This window comes from Rhinoderma darwinii, chromosome 3 (assembly GCF_050947455.1).
Source record: "Rhinoderma darwinii isolate aRhiDar2 chromosome 3, aRhiDar2.hap1, whole genome shotgun sequence".
Taxonomy (NCBI): Eukaryota; Metazoa; Chordata; class Amphibia; order Anura; family Rhinodermatidae; genus Rhinoderma; species Rhinoderma darwinii.
In genome coordinates, this window is record NC_134689.1 from 273,544,447 (window position 1) to 273,562,952 (window position 18,506).

Genomic DNA, 18,506 nt, shown 5'->3' on the forward strand with positions numbered 1-18,506 from the left:
GCACACGACCGTATTTTTTCCCACCCGTAAATACTGGCGTAAATACGGGTCCGGTGTCACACGTATTCCACCCGTTTTGCACCAGTATTTACGAACCCATGCCCGTAAATATGGGTCCGGTGTCACCCGTATTCCACCCGTATTTACGGGCACGTTTTTGGCGGCAAAATAGCACTGCACTAATCGGCAGCCCCTTCTCTCTATCAGTGCAGGATAGAGAGAAGGGACAGCCTTTTCTGTAATAAAAGTTAAAGAAATTCATACTTACCCGGCCGTTGTCTTGGTGACGCGTCCCTCTCTTCACATCCAGCCCGACATCCCTGGATGACGCGGCAGTCCATGTGACCGCTGCAGCCTGTGATTGACCTGTGATTGGCTGCAGCGGTCACATGGCCTGAAACGTCATCCAGGACGTCGGGCCGGATGTCGAGAGGGACGCGTCACCAAGGCAACGGGCGGGAGACCGGACTGGAGGAAGCAGGAAGTTGTCGGTAAGTATGAAAGTCATTTATTTTTTACAGGTTTATACTGATCGGTAGTGACAGTCCAGGGTGCTGAAAGAGTTACTGCCGATCAGTTAACTCTTTCAGCTCCCTGGACAGTGACTATTTACCGACGTCGCTTAGCAACACTGCCGTAATGACGGGTGCACACATGTAGCCACCCGTCATTACGAGAGCTCCATAGACTTCTATGGACTGTCCGTGCCGTTATTACGGCCTGAAATAGGACATGTTCTATCTTTTTCAACGGCACGGGCACCTTCCCGTGAGAAAACGGGAAGGCACCCGTCGCCAATAGAAGTCTTATGAGCCCGTTATTACGATCGCCGGTATGGGGACCGCAAACAGCGGTCCCCAGTCACTGCTCCAAGCCCTCAGCTACCTTCGGCAGCTGAGAGCAGGGAGCTAAACCTCCCCCCGGCGGCGCTATTTTATTCCGATGCCGCGACGTAAAAAGTCTATGGCATCGGAATAAAACCCGTTAGTGACCGACGTAGAAACACGATGGGTCGGTCACTAACGGGTTAACAATCATGCTAACAAGAAGAGCATAATACATACACTGCATGGACAAAAGTATTATGACACCTACACATTACACCTGCAGGAGCTTTTATGACATCTCATTCTAAATCCAGGCATTAATATGGAGTTGGACTCCCCTTTGCAGCTAAAACGGTTTCCACTCTTCTGGGAAGACTTTCTATAAGATTTGGAAGGGTCTGTGGGAATTTGTGTCCATTCATCCAGAAGAGCATTTGTGAGGTCAGACACTGATGTTTGACGAGAGGGCCTGGCTCACAATCTCCGTTGTAAGTCATCCCAAAGGTGTTCGATGGGGTTGAGGTCAGGGCACTGTGTGGGCCAGTCAAGTTCTTATACACCAAACTACCCAGATATGCCTTTATGGACCTTGCGTGTGCACTTGGACACAGGCTAGAACAGAAAAAGGGCCTTCCCCAAACGGTTCTCACAAAGTTGGAAACATACAAATGTCCAAAATGTCTTGGTAGACTGAAGCATTAAGATTTCCCTTCACTGGAACTAAGGAGCCTAGGTCAACGCCGGATAAACAACCCCATAGCCTTATCCCTCCTCCACCAAACGTTACAGTTGGCACAATGCAGTCAGACAGGTAACGTTGTCCTGGCATTCGCCAAACCAAGACTTGTCCATTAGACTGCCCGATAGAGGTTTGAATAGTCACTCCACAGAATACATTTCCACTGCTCCAGAGTCCAGTGGCGGCGTGCTTTACATCACTCCATATGACGATTGGCATTGTGGTTGGTGATGCAAGACTTGCATGCAGCTACTCAGCCATGGAAACCCATGCCATGAAGCTCCAGGTGCACAATTTTTATGCAGATGTTAATGCCAGGTTTGACTCTCTCCAGTTATTGGACTTTGGGCCTCAGCACCTGGCAACCTCGCTCTGTAACTTTACGTGGTCTGCCACTGCATGGCTAAGTCGCTGTGGTTCCTAAATGCTTCCACTTTACATTAATACCACTCACAGTTAATTGTAGAATATCTAGGAGGGAAGACATTTCACAAACTGACTAATGCAGCGGTGACATCCTATTACAGTACCACGCTGGAATTCAGTGATCTCTTTAGGACGACCTATTCTTCCACAAATGTTTGCAAATGCAGACTGCTTGGCTAGGTGCTGGAATTTATGCATCTGTGGCAATGGGACTGAATGAAACACCTAAATTCAAAGATTAAGAAGGTGTGTCCCAATGCTTTTGTCCATATAGTGTAGCTTCATATGGGATACCTCCCCTGTAAGGCCAATACAACGTGAGTGAATCATTTTTAACAGCTCTGCAAGTACAAACATGGCAAAACAAACTATGGCGTCAGGGGAGGTTAGTCTTTGTTCTGTTATATGGTGCATGCGAGACAGAAAGGAACTATTCATTCATAGGATAAAAGATTAACCTGTTCAACTGCTCTATGAACTGTACCTGCATTATAGTGCCAATTAATTGTAAACATGATAACCATGTGGAAGGTTAATACGGTCACACGACAGGACAAAGCAAAAACGTATTCATTTTCGTGATTTGACTTCCACTTTTTCATGTCTGTTGTAAGATATTGATAACTATGTCTCACAGCCAAGACTAACAAGATCCTCCCCATCACGTCTCCTTTGAATTTGAAATTTCCTGTGTCTTAGGCCTTATTCACACGAACGTATAATAAGTCCATGCTACGCGTGTGGAAATCACGCGTGTCGCACAGACCTATGTTACTAAATGGGGCCGGTCAGTGAATTTCACGCAGCGCTCCTATATTTGCCCGTGTTTCGCTCTGCACGCACCCATTGAAGTCAATGGGTGCGTGCAAATCGCGCTCGGCACACGGAAGCACTTCCAGGTGCCGCGCGTGATGCGAACTACAGTAGTAAAAACTATGAATGAAAACAGAAAAGCACCTCGTTCTTTTCGGTTTGTAAACATAAAAACAGAGTGTCATCATGATGCCGGGTGCATGAAAATCACGCAGCCACGCATGATATAATGAGGACACACGGACCTTTTGCATGCGCAAAACGAGTATCTTGCACACGCAAAACGCACACGCTCGTGTGAATCTGGCCTTAGACCCAGTTCACATCTGCGTCAAAGGCTATTTTGGGAACCTCCGTCACAGATTAGCACATTTTTTTGGACAAAATATTGCAGACTACAGCGCTACTTTGTCAAAGGGACGGAAACCCAATGGAACCGGTCATGTTTTTGTTTTCAAGCCACATGCCTCCCCTTTTCCCCAGCTTCCTTTTGATTCCAGCACTGTAGAAACAAAAAAATAAAACAAATTGTATTACACAGGGTCCCACTACGTTCACCACTCTGTCTGGCGCCGACTATGCTAATTTTGAGTGAAGGTACCGAGAGGATTAGACCTCATCTCTCCTCAGTAGGCGTTGCCTCGTGCATCACTGTCCAATCAGAGCGGACAGCCACAGAGCGATGCAGGAGACCTGCTGATATTGCAAGATTTACTGCAGGTCCTCTGCATCGCTGGGAGGCTGTCCGCTCTCATTGGACAATCACTTCGATGCACGAGGCAACGCCTACTTAGTAGAGAAAAGGTACCTTTACTTACAGTTAGCATATTAGGCGCCAAGGCAAAGGGTGGGGCAAGAAATAAATAACTTATAGCGCTGGAATCGGGGGGGGGGGGGGGCGCATCTGGGATATTTACACCTTTTAGCTAGAAGAAAGGGAAGCAAACAAAAAAAAAAAAAACTAATGAAGAGGATAACAGGTCTTATCTCTATTTCCTTTCACAAAAGTATCACTTAGCTTTTGACAGAAGAATGTTATTTGGTCATTTTGAAAAGAGAGTGGGTGCGGGGGAGGGTTTGGGGGGGGGGGGGTCGCTCCTTGAGGCAGGCACATTTCTGAACGTACAGCTAAAAGATCTCAGCTCTGAAGCACGCACTTAATTGCTCCAAGTGCTAGTCGTACAAGTCTCAGCACATAACTAGTCACTGAAGACATCTCTTCACAAGCCTCAATAACATAACAAAACAGAACAAGCAAAATTATACTCCTGAACAAATGATCATGTATTTGGAGAGTTGCTATTAAGGACATGGAAATGAAGTACAAAATTGGTTTGGCGTCCCCTTCTAAGGGAACCTGTCAGTGACGATAGCATAAACTAATGACACCGATTTCAGCAGTCTGTCACTCATGTCTGATAGTTTAGCATAACTATAATTTTAAGGCGGTGTTCACACGGCGCAGATATGCTGCACAATAGCACGCAGCATATCCGCCCTGTGCGCCAAAGGGAATTCCATGCGAAAAAGCACACCAAACTGTGGTGATTTATCACCCGGAATGTCGGCTGCGGAAAACTGACGTATGACGTTTTATCCCAGGAGACCACTGCAACTTGTGATTGGCTGCAGGGGCAGTCACATGGGATGAAGCGCCATCCCAGTAGCCGGCCCTCTGATGTCATACAGGCCAGCCTCCTGGAATGACGTTTCATCCCAAGTGACCGCCGCTACAGCCTGGGTTTGGCTGCGGCGGTCACATGGGATAAAAAGGTCATCCCAAGAGGCCACGCAGGAGGGATGAATACAGAAGTCTGTGTAAGGGGGAGATATTTTTTGGGAATTGCGTTTTTTTGCAGCGGGATCGCTGCAAACCCGCTGTAAAAAAAATGTGACAACTGCTATTTGTTGTGGCATTTAGCTCCCCATTGAATTCAAATGGGGAATACCTGCAACAAACAATCAGCGTTTACGCAAATACAATTGACACGCTGCGGAATAAAACTCTGCATCGTAGGTCAATTTGAGTGTTTTTTCCGCTCAGTATTTACGCAGCGTGTGGATGGGATTTGTTTGATCTCATCCACTGACTTTTCCTACTGTATTTGCTGTGGATTTTCCACAACGAATTCCGTTGCGGGAAAAACCGCAGTATTTACGCAACATGTGAGCGGACCCTTAATGTTTCAGATCGATGCGAGCGCCCAGCGGAAGGAGTCTGGCACCGAGAGGACAGCATAGAGTGAGACAGGTTCCCTTTACGGCCAAACAAGAGTGGACACAAAAGAAAGGTGATGCATTCATTCTTTACTTTATACCTTTCTTTCATTTTGGATCCACTTCTGGCTTTAGCGATTTAAAAAAAAACAAAAAAAAAAAAAAACCTGTTTGTGATCCTGACCTAAAGAAGACAAATTTGTAACTCCTATAATATCCATACAGTAACATCTAGTTTGGTATCTACAGGACCTGGACCATCGAGAGAACGCATAGAAGAATATGAATGTCTAGTTTGAAAACCATTATATTATATATACAAACACAGGCAATGCATTCGGAAAGTCTTCAGACCCTTTCAATGCTTTCACATTTTGTGACGTTGAGACCCTGTGCTAAAATAAATAAAAAAATATATAAAAAAAAAAAAAAAAAAAGTGTCCCTATCATTCTGCACTCAATACCCCATAATGGACAGAATTTGAGTAATCTTAGAAAATGTATTGAAAATAAATAAATAAATATTGCATTGACGTAAGTATTCAGACCCTTTACTCCGTACTTCGTTGCAGCACCTTTGGCAGCGATAACAACCTCCAGTCTTCTTGGGTATGATGCCAAAAGGTTTGCACACCTGGATTTTGGGATTTTCTGCCATTCTTGTATGTAGATCCCCTCAAGCTCTGTCAGGATAGATGGGGGCCGTCAGTGGACAGCCATGTCTCTCCAGAAATGTTCCATTGAGTACACGTCAGGGGTCTGGCTGAGCCACTCAAGGACATATTCAGAGTTGTCCCTAAGCTACTCCTGTGTGGTCTCGGCTGTGTGCTTAGGGTCATTGTCTAGTTGGAAGGTGAACCTTTGGCCCAGAGCACTCTGGATCGGGATTTCATTAAGAATATCTCTGTACTTTGCTCCGTTCATCTTTCCCTCAACCCTGACCAGTCTCACTATCCCCGCCGCCGAGAAATACCCACACAACACGATGCTGCCACCACCATGCTTCACTGTAGGGATGGTATTGGGCAGGTGACGAGCAGTGCCTGGTTTCCTCCAGAGATGAAGCTTAGAATTAATGCTAAATAGTTCAATCTTGGTTTCAGACCACAGAATATCATTTCTCACAGTCAGTCCTTTAGGTGCTTTTTTTGCAATCTCCAGGTGGGCTTTCATGTGTCTTTTACTGAGGAGAGGCTTCTTTCTGGCCACTCTGCCATATGCAAAGCTTGGTGAGTGCTGCAGTGATGGTTGACCTTCTGGAAGTTTCTCCCATCTGCACACAGGATCTTTGGAGCTCAGCCAGAGTGACCATTGGGTTCTTGGTCGTCACCTCTCTTACCAAGACCCTTCTACATCGATTACTTAGTTTGATGGGGCAGCCAGCTCTATGACTCCCGGTTATTCCAAACTTCTTCTATTTAAGTATTATGGAGGCCACAGTACAGCAGAAAGGTCATTGTACCCTTCTCCTGATCTGTGCCTCCACACAATCATGTCTCTGAGCTCTACAGGGAGGTTTCCCCCTCATGGCTTGGTTGTTGCTCTGATATGCACAGTGAGAACTTATATAGACAGAGGTGTGTCTTTCCAATTAATTTACCACAGGTGGACACCAATTAAGGTGTAAAAACATATAAAAAATAAAAATAAAAAAAATGATCTAGAGAAACGAGTGGCCCCAAGAGCTAAATTTGAAGTATCATAGCAAAGGGTATAAATACATATGTCAATGCGAAATTTGAGTTTTTAAATTTTGAATACATTTGCAAAATTATCTAAAATTGAGTTTTCACTTTGTCATTATGGGTATGGAGGGCAGAATGATATAAAAAAAAAAAGTCCCTAGTTTTTTTTTTTTACAATTTCAGATCAAGTCCTCAACATAACAAAACATGAAAAAAGTGAAAGGGTCCGAAGAGAGATTATAGATAGATCACACACACACACACACACACACAGAAGGAAAAGTTCTGGAATTGTGGAAATCACAGGATTAATAGACAAGATATGCAAACGATAAAAAAAAAATGGAAACAAAATACTCCAAATATCTCGATTGAGAATGAGCGCCACGCACAGAAATACATGCACTTAATGAGGTTATTAATGGTTGATGAGAACATTCCTCAGACAAGATTGGCTGCTGGTAGCTCCCTTTGCAATTTCCAAGCAATGACATCCCAGATGCGCTCGATGGGACACAAGTTTGGATACGCTGCAGGCCATGGGAGCACCTTTAGGCCACGCAGGCTAATCACAGTAGCACGAGCAACATGCGACCTGGTGTACTGTTGAAAAACGGCTTCTGGGACACTGGAGAAATGTCCGTACCACTGGTTCTACGACCAAATCAATGTAACTCCGAGCTCTTAGCGTACCTGAAATAAAGACTAGAGGGGTCGGCCTGCCGTAAATTATGCCACCCCACACCATAATCCCAGGAGTTGGACCGGTGCGATGTTATCTTGTGAAGGCCTCTTCATGGCGTTGCCCATGTGGTCTCCAGACCAATCTCCGTCTGTCATTACATCAGAGACAATAGTGGGACATCGCTGAAGAGGATATACCTCCATTGTCATCTTGCTGTGCACCATGATAGCCATTGACAGAGGTGGCGTGTGTTTAATGGAACACCTATAGCTTCAAGTCTGGCTCGTAGCCCAATGTCATGCAAAGGTCTTCTGATGGTTTGTGTTGACACTGGTTACCGTCCTAGGCTTGAGATGTGACATCCAATTTCACTTGCCGTACAGAATGGAAGAATGGCGTGTAGTGATCCAATCAGACGATCTGTCCGTGCATACGTTGCCCTCTGCGCACCTCTTGCTATCATTCGCATTTGTTGTTGATCTCCCAACTTCCGCGACACGCAACAGCGAACAGTGCGGACATATCGGCCTAGGCACGTAGCGATCCTCCGGAGTGATAAACCAAGGTCTCTCAGTTCAAGGATTCTGTCACTCTCAGTTTGCGATAAGTGGCGACAACTGGCACGTAGACAAATAGGAGGCATCACACAGTCACCCCACACTACTTGATCCTGTTTTTGAGGTTTCATGTGACTAAAAAAACAACTTTGCTTTCAATCTGGCTTTTATGCCCCTCTGACATGCCACAGATTGGAGCTAGGTGCTTGAAAATCTGATCATTTGCGGGTCTTAGCGACACCTGCTACTTCCTCGATCTGCATTAACTAACGGCTTGCCCTTCTTGGTGTTGCAATTTCACACAAAAATAAAAATGAATAAAGTCACAAAGCAAATCGGCGGGTTCAGCCTATTGTCATCTGATGCGTATTGGCACCTTTAGGCTACATACACACATTGCGAAACTTGATGCGGAAAATCCAAACCGTAGATAAACACGTAATTCCGCAGGTAAAATCTGCACTTAATATTGCATTTTTTTATGCATTTTTGGGGCGGATTTTACAGGTTGATGCAGAAACAGGTGCAGATTTTATGCTACGGATTTAGTTACATTTTTTTTTTTATAAACTCGTCACATACAATTCAAAGACGGAAACGCAAGATAAATCAACATGCTGCAAATTTTAAAATCTGCATCGCAGGTCAGTTTACGCGTGGAAAAAAAACTGCAACGTGTAGAGGAGATTACTTGGAAAGTCATTTACTTTGCTGGTACTCTATTGCACTGCAAATTTGGCGTGCCTAAAACTGCACGGCAAATCTGTACGTGATACACATCATGTGCATGTGGCCTATTGTCCTATTTTTTATGAGAAGTTCCTACGGCACGGACGCCTTCCCGCAAATATACAGGAAGGTGCCTGTCGGCCATAGAAATGCAAGGGTCCGTATTTACGGACGAAATCTACGGTCGTGTGCATGGGGTCTTAGGCTGCATTTACAGACAGTGGTATAATTAATATTTAGTTTTTTGAAGAGAGAATAAACGACGGATAAAGCTTTATACATCTTTGGTCCTAGAATTCCAAATTTAAAAAACACACCAACACACACGGAAACGGCAACATTGTTTGTGAATGCGACACAAGTCTATAACATATTTCATTGCGCTATGGGACTCCGAAACAAGAACTGGATTACTAGAATTGGCAGATTAAGCTAGTTGCAGTACTTGACTATAAGGATGGGATGAAACATTAAAGTAAAGTCTGCGGAGACTGTAGAGCATGTTATAATTGTCCAATAAATACGTATTTTCCATCAGACATAAAAATGACTGAGACGTCGCAGTTTTCCCGATTGCTGCCCTACTCAGAGTGCGACATTGGAGTTTACTCGAGGTGATGCATTAGTTATTCCTTAAAGCGAGAACGGTTATTAGCAATTTCCATTGTTTGCAATATGCTCACGTTACAATTTATGACAGACTTCCCATTTCATGATGAAGACCCCTGCCTCCTTCTTACATTAGAAGTGCTATTCCAACGACTTGCTACAAGTCATAAAATCTATCATTATAACAGTAACTCTGCTCGACTTGTAAATTTTCCCTCACGCGTCCCACACAATGATCCTAACCTGAAAATTAGCATTGCAGAGTTCTGGCATATATCAACAAATAATATGCTACCATTTATTGCTTTGACTTACTTTAGAGCTTTCCTAATAATTTCTGAGCACACATCTAGACAGGAAAAATAGAGAACCTCTCTCTCGATGACAAAAGGAGCAGAGGGTCAATGTTAGCACTGGGGGTTCTAGGTTTCAAATCCTGTAAGGCTCTGTTCACATCTGCGTTGGGGTCCCGTTCTGACGTTCCGTCTGAGCTTTCAGTCAGAACGGGACCCTGAACAGACACTAACAGAAAGCATAGGTTTCCGTTTCCATCACCATTGATTTCAATAGTGACGGATCCGGTGCCCGTGGTTTCAGTTTGTCTCTGTCGTGCACCGAACACGTAGTTTTGCCAGAAGTAATAGCATAGTCGACTGATGGATAGCTCCGGCGAAACGTCAGAACGTGACCCAAACGCAGATGTGAACAGAGCCTAGGAGTTTCCAGAAAAAAAAAAAAAAATTGATATGTTAACCCCCTTGGCACCTTATTCTTAGGCTTTATTATTTTCGTTTTATCCTTCCCGCCATCCAAAAGCCATAAATTTTATATTTTTCCTTCGATATAGCCGTATAAGGGTTTTATTTTTTGCTAGACGAGTTGTAGTTTTGCATAGGATTATTTAACTTGCCATATAATGTACAAGCAAACTGCAAAAAAAAAAATGTGTGAGGTGGAATAGAAAAACTGCAATACCACGATAGTTTTTTTGGTTTTGTTTTTACGGCATTCCTTAGGCGGTAAAAACGACATGTTAACTTTATTCAGGCAAATACAATTGGTAACATATTTAATGTTATTTATTTATTTTTTTAACGTCTGATTAATGTCATTTTATGATGAAAAAAAACGGTTAAAAAGAAAAAAATGTGTTCATTTTGAGTAATAACTTATTTTTCAGTTGATAGAGCAGCGTGAGTACTTGTTTTCTGCGGGACGAACTGTAGTTTTTATTGGTACCATTTTTGATCACAAAGGAGTCTTTGATCACTTTTTATTCAATTTTATTTAGGTTGTAAGGAGACAAAAAAAACAAAAAACAGCAATTCTGGATTTATTTTTTTTTTCTTGTATTTACGGCGTTCACCGTGCGACAAATAAAGTTATATTATAATAGTTTGGACTTTTAAGAATGCCAAAATACCAATTATGTTTACATTTATTTATATATATTTTTTTTCATTTTAGTCCTCCTAAGGGACTTGAACAAGCGATAATTGATCACTGGTACAATACACTGCAATTCCAATGTATTGCAAAGTATTGTAAGTTGCCTATTAAGCCCTGCCTCCACCAAAGCTTAATCGGAGCGCAAAGATGGCAGACCTGGGGACCTTCATTAGGCCCACAGGCTGCCATGACAACCATCGGCACCCTGCATTCGCGTCGTTAGGGGGCCAATAGGGTGACGGAGGCCCCCCTCTTTCTAATGGTTGACATGGTCGCTATTGACCGTGGCATTTAAGTAGTTAAACAGCAGTGATCGGTGTTCTCGGTTTACAGCCGTTGCAGATAAAGAGGCTCTGTCACCAGATTCTCAAATCCCTATCTCCTATTGCATGTGATCGGCGCTGTAATGTAGCAGTAATGGTTTTTTTGTTTTTTTAAAAAACTTTCATTTTTGGCCAAGTTATGAGCTATTTTATATGTATGCAAATGAGGTTTGAAATGGACAACGGGGCATTTTTTTTTCGTTATGTCCAACTGGGCGTGTATTGTGTTTTTAACTGGGCGTGGTTACGTGTATGACGCTGTCCAATCAGTGACCAGTCAGCATCATTTCCCTCATCTCCATTCATTTACACAGCAGCGATGTGCAGCCACATAAACAGAGATTAACGTTAATCAAGTGTCCTGATAATGAATACACATGACCATCCAGCCTGGACGTCATGTGTACTCAGAATCCTGACACTTCTGAATCTTTTCTGTGAGATTTCCAGCAAGTGAAACGAAATCTCGTTTACCTCCGTAATCTCGCGAGATTTCGTTTCCCTTGCTAGAAATCTCAAAGAAAAGAGTCAGAAGTGTCAGGATTTTCAATACACATGACGTCCAGGCTATCATCAGGACACTTGATTAACGTTAATCTCTGTTTATGTGGCTGCACATCGCTGCTGTGTAAATGAATGGAGATGAGTGTATGATGCTGACTGGTCACAGATTGGTCAGCGTCATACACGTAAACACGCCCAGTTGGACATAACGAAAAAAAAAAACGCCCAGTTGTCCATTTCAAACCTCATTTGCATATATATATATATATATATATATATATATATATATATATATATATATATATATATATAAAATAGCTCATAACTTGGCCAAAAATGAACGTTTTTTAAAAAAAAAAAAACGTTACTGTTATCTACATTGCAGCGCCGATCACATGCAATAGGAGATAGGGATTTGAGAATCTGGTGACAGAGCCTCTTTAAGTTTCGGCTGTGAAATACAGCCGACACCCACTGAGCATGGAACCTACTCCATACTCCCCCTTCGCAGCCAAGACATAGTTACATCCTATGTCATCTTGGGTTTCATTGCTTCCAATTAAATTGTCTCTAGTGTGTGAGATACGGAAAGTAGATTGTCCCCATAAAGGATTTCTATCTAATTTCCCTATCTCACGCACTAGAGCCAATTTAATAGGAAGCAATGAAACCCTTGGTGACATAGAACGTAACTGGAGTTTGTTGGCACAATATAAATCAGCAGTAAATGTATGGAATAGTGGCGTAAACTCAGATGTATACCACGCAGTATAGGTTTTTACTATGGGGTCCTATGTGTGACGAATGCCACTGTAGGTCTATACAGTGGCATATGTCACAGCTTTCCATCAGAGGTATACATTGGGAAATCTTCCTGCCGTCTACCTCCAAGGAAAGGTTAAAACAAACATGTGCGAGTCTGTCAGATCTTTACTTTTATGCCAAATTCGGCAATAGCGCTCTTATAATACGGTCCTCGGATGTTGGACATGGTGGCCAGTCTACAAATTTGGAACAAACCAAGCAGCACGCTCTTGGGCCTTACTAATGGGAGAGAATATTAAACCTCTCTCATTAACATAAACTGTGAATATTTTGAACTTCTAATTTTTTGCACATAAAAAAAAAAAAAAAAAAAATATAACCACACCTTTAACTTTTTAGTACATCAAGGGGACTTAAACCAGCTATCACTGGATTGCTTACATAATAAACTGCAATACTAACGTAATGCAGTAGATTGTAATTCTGACAGGCTCCCAATAAGCCCAGCTGGAGGCAGGACTTAATAGGAGTACAAAGATGGCAGACCTGGGGGCCATGGCAACCATCGGCACACCAAAAAGGCATTGTGGGGGCAGTGGGCTGTCAGAGGGATTGCCCCCCCCCCTCTTTCGAACGGCTTAGACGCTGCAGTCACTATTGACCCCGGTATCTAAGGGGTTAAACGAGCGGGATCCGACTCGTTGCAGTAAAGTGTCAGCTTTTTCATACACCCACTTAATATGGAGCGGGCTCACAGGCTGAGCATCCCCTTGCCAGCTATGACATAAGTATACGTCAAATGTCGACAAGGGGTTAAAGATTCCCTACAGGATCGATCAGCCTTTTGTGAAAGCTTTGTGTAGAAGAAATACTTCCATAGAACAAAATGCAGCCATTTAAAAAGGGGCATACCTTAAAACAGATCTGAAATTCTGGAAATGCTTTTCCATGTGGAAAGTTCCCGTACATTGTTGCACATATATTTTCAGCTAAAAGCTCTGAACACAGCGTACAGTATATAGTTGTCGCATATGCTGGGGAAACCTCCTGGCGTTTGCAAGGAACATAAAGCCCTGACTTATACCATACAGGGGCACGCATCGCCCATAAAGTCCCGTGCAAAAGACACTTTCAGTACAGTTACATAGTTAGTACGGCTGAAAAAAGACACATGTCCATCAAGTTCAACCAAGGGACGAGAGAAGGGAAGGAAAAATTTCTACACATAGGAGCTAATATTTTTTTGTTCTAGGAAATGATCTAAGCCTTTTTTAAAGCCATCTCCTGTCCCTGCTGTGACCAGCTCCTGCGGTGACTATTCCATAGATTCACAGTTCTCACAGTAAAGAAGGCTTGTCGCCTCTGCAGGTTGAACCTTTTTTTCTCCAGACGGAGGGAGTGCCCCCTTGTTTTTTGAGGGGGTTTTACAAGGAACAGGATTTCACCATATTTTTTGTATGTGCCATTAATATATTTATATAAGTTAATCATGTCCCCCTTAGTCGTCTTTTTTCAAGGCTAAATAGGTTTAATTCTTTCAATCTTTCCTCATAACTTAAATTCTCCATGCCCCTTATTAGCTTCATTGCTCTTCTTTGTATTTTTTCCAACTCCAGGGCATCCTTTCTATGAACTGGAGCCCAGAACTGAACTGCATATTCTAGATGAGGCCTCACTAATGCTTTATAAAGTGGTAATATTACATCCCTGTCCCGCGAGTCCATGCCTCTTTTGATACACGACAATATCCTGCTGGCCTTTGAAGCAGCTGATTGACACTGCATGCTGTTATTGAGTTTATGATTTACAAGTACACCCAGATCCTTCTCAACAAGTGAATCCGCCAGTGTAGCTCCCCTAGGACATATGATGCATGCAGGTTTTTCGTACCCAGATGCATAACTTTACATTTATCTACATTAAACTTCATCTGCCAAGTGGACGCCCAAACACTTAGTATGTTTAAATCTGCCTGCAATTCATGAACATCTTCCATAGACTGAACTATATTACATAGCTTGGTGTCATCTGCAAAAATAGAAATAGTGCTATTAATCCCATCCTCTATATCATTAATAAATAAGTTGAATAATAGTGGTCCCAGCACTGAACCCTGGGGTACACCACTTATAACCGGTGACCATTCAGAGAAGGAATCATTGACCACAACTCTCTGGATACGGTCCTTGAGCCAATTCTCAATCCAATTACAAACTATATTTTCTAAACCTATAGTCCTTAATTTACCCATTAGGCGTCTATGGGGGACAGTGTCAAATGCCTTTGCAAAGTCCAAAAACACTAAATCCACAGCGGCCCCTCTGTCTAGGCTTCTGCTCACCTCTTCATAAAAACAGATTAGGTTAGTTTGACAACTTCTGTCATTAGTAAAACCGTGCTGGCTGTCACTTATAATACTATTTATTGTCACATAATCCTGTATATAGTCCCTCAATAGCCCCTCAAACATTTTCCCCACGATGGATGTTAAGCTTACTGGTCTATAATTACCTGGGGAAGACCTAGAGCCCTTTTTGAAAAGTTGGAAAAAAATAAATAAATAAAGGATGCCGATGAATACCATCTGAACGTGTGCCAAGTAGACGCTTTTGGCATACAACAGGTAAATAGCACCCTATGGATTGGTTGCGGCTATGCGCTGGCAAGTATACATCAGTCGTACATTGCAAATGCAATGTGAACATAGCCTAATAGATGATTAAAGACTATGCTTGTAATATGTAAACACTACAAGCTGAGAAAAATGCAAAAGTAGTCCTTTACTTCTTACAAATTTCCTTCATTCCGTCTTATTTCTTTTATGCAACAGACAATGATAACGTACTGTAGTGGTCGGCCTGTTAACTACTGTTGCGTCATTGGTCACCTTTACCAATATACAAACCTTCTTTTTCGTATTACACCGGCCTCCATGGTTCATCCAAGAACATGCTGAATGAGAGGGGGGGGGGGTCGACTTGCTCCATTACATGCCAGAATATAGAGGTCTTCTTCCCTAGAAGGCCCTTCTTACTGAATTGTCTGAGGCAAATCTGATATTGTTCAAACAGTTCTGACATTTAAGCAAAAATCTACAGGGATTAAAAATATCTATTATACAATTTGTGCCTTAAATTGGGCCTGAAAAAAGAAAATTCTGTATAAAGATACATTAGTATCTATTGATTTTACATTGGTAATATAATAGTTAGCGACATAAGTTGTTATGTACTGAGTCTACAATATAAAAAAAATAAAATTAAATCTTAAGCAAGGAAATCGTGCCAGTATTACGTTTACCAGCCATGAGAAATGTATAGAATACCTGACAGGTGCCGGATTATTAAGTATTCTGAATGACAAGGCAGTCATCGCACAGTATATAGATTTGTCTTGCAAGGTTAGAGGACCAGAAGGGAAGATAGGTCCCAAAATCTAATGTTATATAAAACGTCCGGCTGTTCCTATGGTTAGATGTCTGAGGGGTGTCATTATTGGTTACTGGTGTCCAAAATTCAGATATTTAATTCTGGGCTGTACTGTTCGAATTTCTGTACCGGATTAAGGGTACGTCCACACTAGCGTAAACATCGTAAAAATTTCCATCTGGAAATTCGCAGCACATTACATTAGCAGCAAAGTACATGAGATTTACCTAATCTCATCCACACGCTGCACAAAAAACCATGCAGAAAAGAAGAAGAAGTGCGGAAGTTGGCCTGCGGTCCGGATTCTGAACCTGCAGAATGTCAATTTCTATTGCCAAAAATGCTGCAGAATATCCACACAGGAAATCCATATGGAAAATGTGCAGTGTAAGGCCCAGTTCACACAGTTTTTGGACGAAGAAACCGCGTCGGAAAATATCTGAAAATGCCTCCCATTGATTTCAATGGGAGACGGAGGCGTTTATTTTCCTGCGAGCGGAAAACGCTTGTGGTAAAAAGGATCGACATGCCCTATCTTCGGGCGTTTACTTCTCTGACCTCCCATTGACATCAATGAAAGGCAGAGAAAGCGTGTCTCGCTGAGTTTTCATCCGTGGCTCTCAATGGGAGCAAGCAAAACGGCGTGCAGGCAGATCAAAATCTGCCTCAAAATTCCAAACAGAATTTTGAGGCAGAATTTTCTGCCTGCAAAAAAACTCTGTGTGAACATACCCTGAACGCTGTGTGTGGACGTACCCTGAAGAAACCTCATTGTATACACTGCCTGTAAAACCTGATAGCATCTAAATATAAACGCACAACCTTATTGAAGCTCGTTTAGCTGCGTTCACATTTGCGTTCATTCTCTTATGTCAGGTTTCTGATGTTTTTTGGCATCAGAATACATGACTGACTGAGACACTTTAAAGTTGGCCATACATTAAGGATTTCAGAGGGCCGTTGTCTGAAAAACTTGTCGTTCATGGATGGTCTGTGAAGGTTGCCATTCTGGACGACAACTCCAGAAGTTATAGCGACAAAATGCTGATCGTTCTCTGCCCACATCTGTGGTCTGGACTAGACTTTCATAGATGGGATACAGATCTGAATGAAAGACTTTCCAACAAATGCGCCCAAAAAATCCAACACAGCACATCAACTTTTCTACAGATATGTCACGCTTGTTCGTGTCACGATAAGGGTATGTGCACAAGAGGGAATTACGTCCGTAATTGACGGACGTATTTCGGCCACAAGTAGTGGACCGAACACACTGCATGGTGCCGGGCTCCTAGCATCATACTTATGTACAACGCTAGGAGTCCCTGCCTCGCTGCATGACAACTGTCCCATACTGAAAACATGATTACAGTACGGGACAGTTGTCCTGCAGAGAGGCAGGGACTCCTAGCGTCGTACATAACTATGATGCTAGGAGCCCGGCTCCCTGCACGGTGTTCGGTCCGGTACTTGCGGCCGAAATACTTCCGTCAATTACGGACGTAATTCCCTCGTGTGAACATACCCTAAAGGGCAGACGGTCAGCAGAAAATGGTCTAAATCACCCTTTACAGCCGGCCAAAATCTGTAGCGTATGGTTTCCAAAGGGCTGTCCTAAGATTGGCATGGATCACCTATGCCAGTGGATAGGTGATAAATGTCAATCTTGACAACTCCTTTATGGATGGGAGGAAGAAACTAAAAAAATATAATGTTAAACCTTTCAGAGATCCTGCAAAAATGGAAATCATCATGCCAGTGTGAACAGAGGGCTAATACTTGCCATTAAGACTACTGAAAACGTATCTGGTATCCGGCTCCATGAAGGTGTGTGTATATATATATATCCATCATACACTTTGTGGCATTAGCTTTTTCCAGCTATGGGGCACTTCAGATTGTGTCCATTCTCAGCAGACCTATGACAGACACACGGCTGACTGATATAGATTTCACTTCCATAAGACAGCCCATGGAGAGTCCGGCAGTAACAAATGGGTTAATGATCTCAGATGTAAATAACCCCCCTCCCCCACCCAGGCACCTCCTCGCCCACGATGCAAGCTTTCCCAGACCTCGATATAAATGCACTAGGTGCCCTTACCGATCACAAGTCTGCGGCCTGGAACATTACTCCATCTGTCGTAGCCGGGGATAATCCGAACCCCCGCTGCTTCCTTCCCCACCCAAAGGGGCCGATCGCTTGGCTCTACCCCCGGTGGGGGATGGGGAGGTTCCTTTGGCGTATATGCTTCTAGAATGCTCTAACGTTCTCCCCAAAGAATGGGAGAGAAGAGCCAGAGTTGGAGGAAGGGGGGCACTTTTCCTGAAGCTGCCCCCGTCCACCGCGGCCTGTTTCAGCCGAGCTGAGACTCGTCCTCGGCCCGAGCAACTAAGGCTCTTCCTACCTCTCGCGACACTATTATGACACAACGGGGAAGCGGAAAAGCGAGATTTGAACTACGACAGCTGCTATTGCGAGTCACGTGACACAAACTAGGACGCTCCGGAGTCCATTTTACTTTAGGGCACCCGCCTTTTTTACACTATGTGGTTGTCACTGTCCTGAAGTAAAGTTATAGATGTTGTATTGAGCTGTTGTGTGAACCCTATACATTATTGTGTATTTAGACAGAATATATGACACTTACTAGTTGTGCTGTGAAGAATGACAGGTCCTCAGCATTTTCCAATAGCTTATTAAAATCTGAAATGAGATTGGGAGCAGTATAGAGGGACATTGGCTTGTG

The 18,506-nt window shown here is 43.1% G+C and overlaps 1 protein-coding gene across 5 annotated transcripts in view; it reads right to left on the minus strand.

The window, feature by feature from the left end:
* RNF111 (ring finger protein 111) overlaps positions 1-18,195 on the minus strand; it is an 80,048-nt gene extending 61,853 nt beyond the window's left edge. For 4 of the 5 annotated variants that reach the window (XM_075857934.1, XM_075857933.1, XM_075857931.1 and 1 more), the window contains exon 1: positions 17,861-18,195. The gene's annotated coding sequence lies outside the window, so the exon portion shown is untranslated. The remainder of the gene's footprint in view (positions 1-17,860) is intronic. The other variant, XM_075857932.1, reaches the window with a different exon arrangement.
* Between the last annotated feature and the right edge of the window lie 311 nt (positions 18,196-18,506).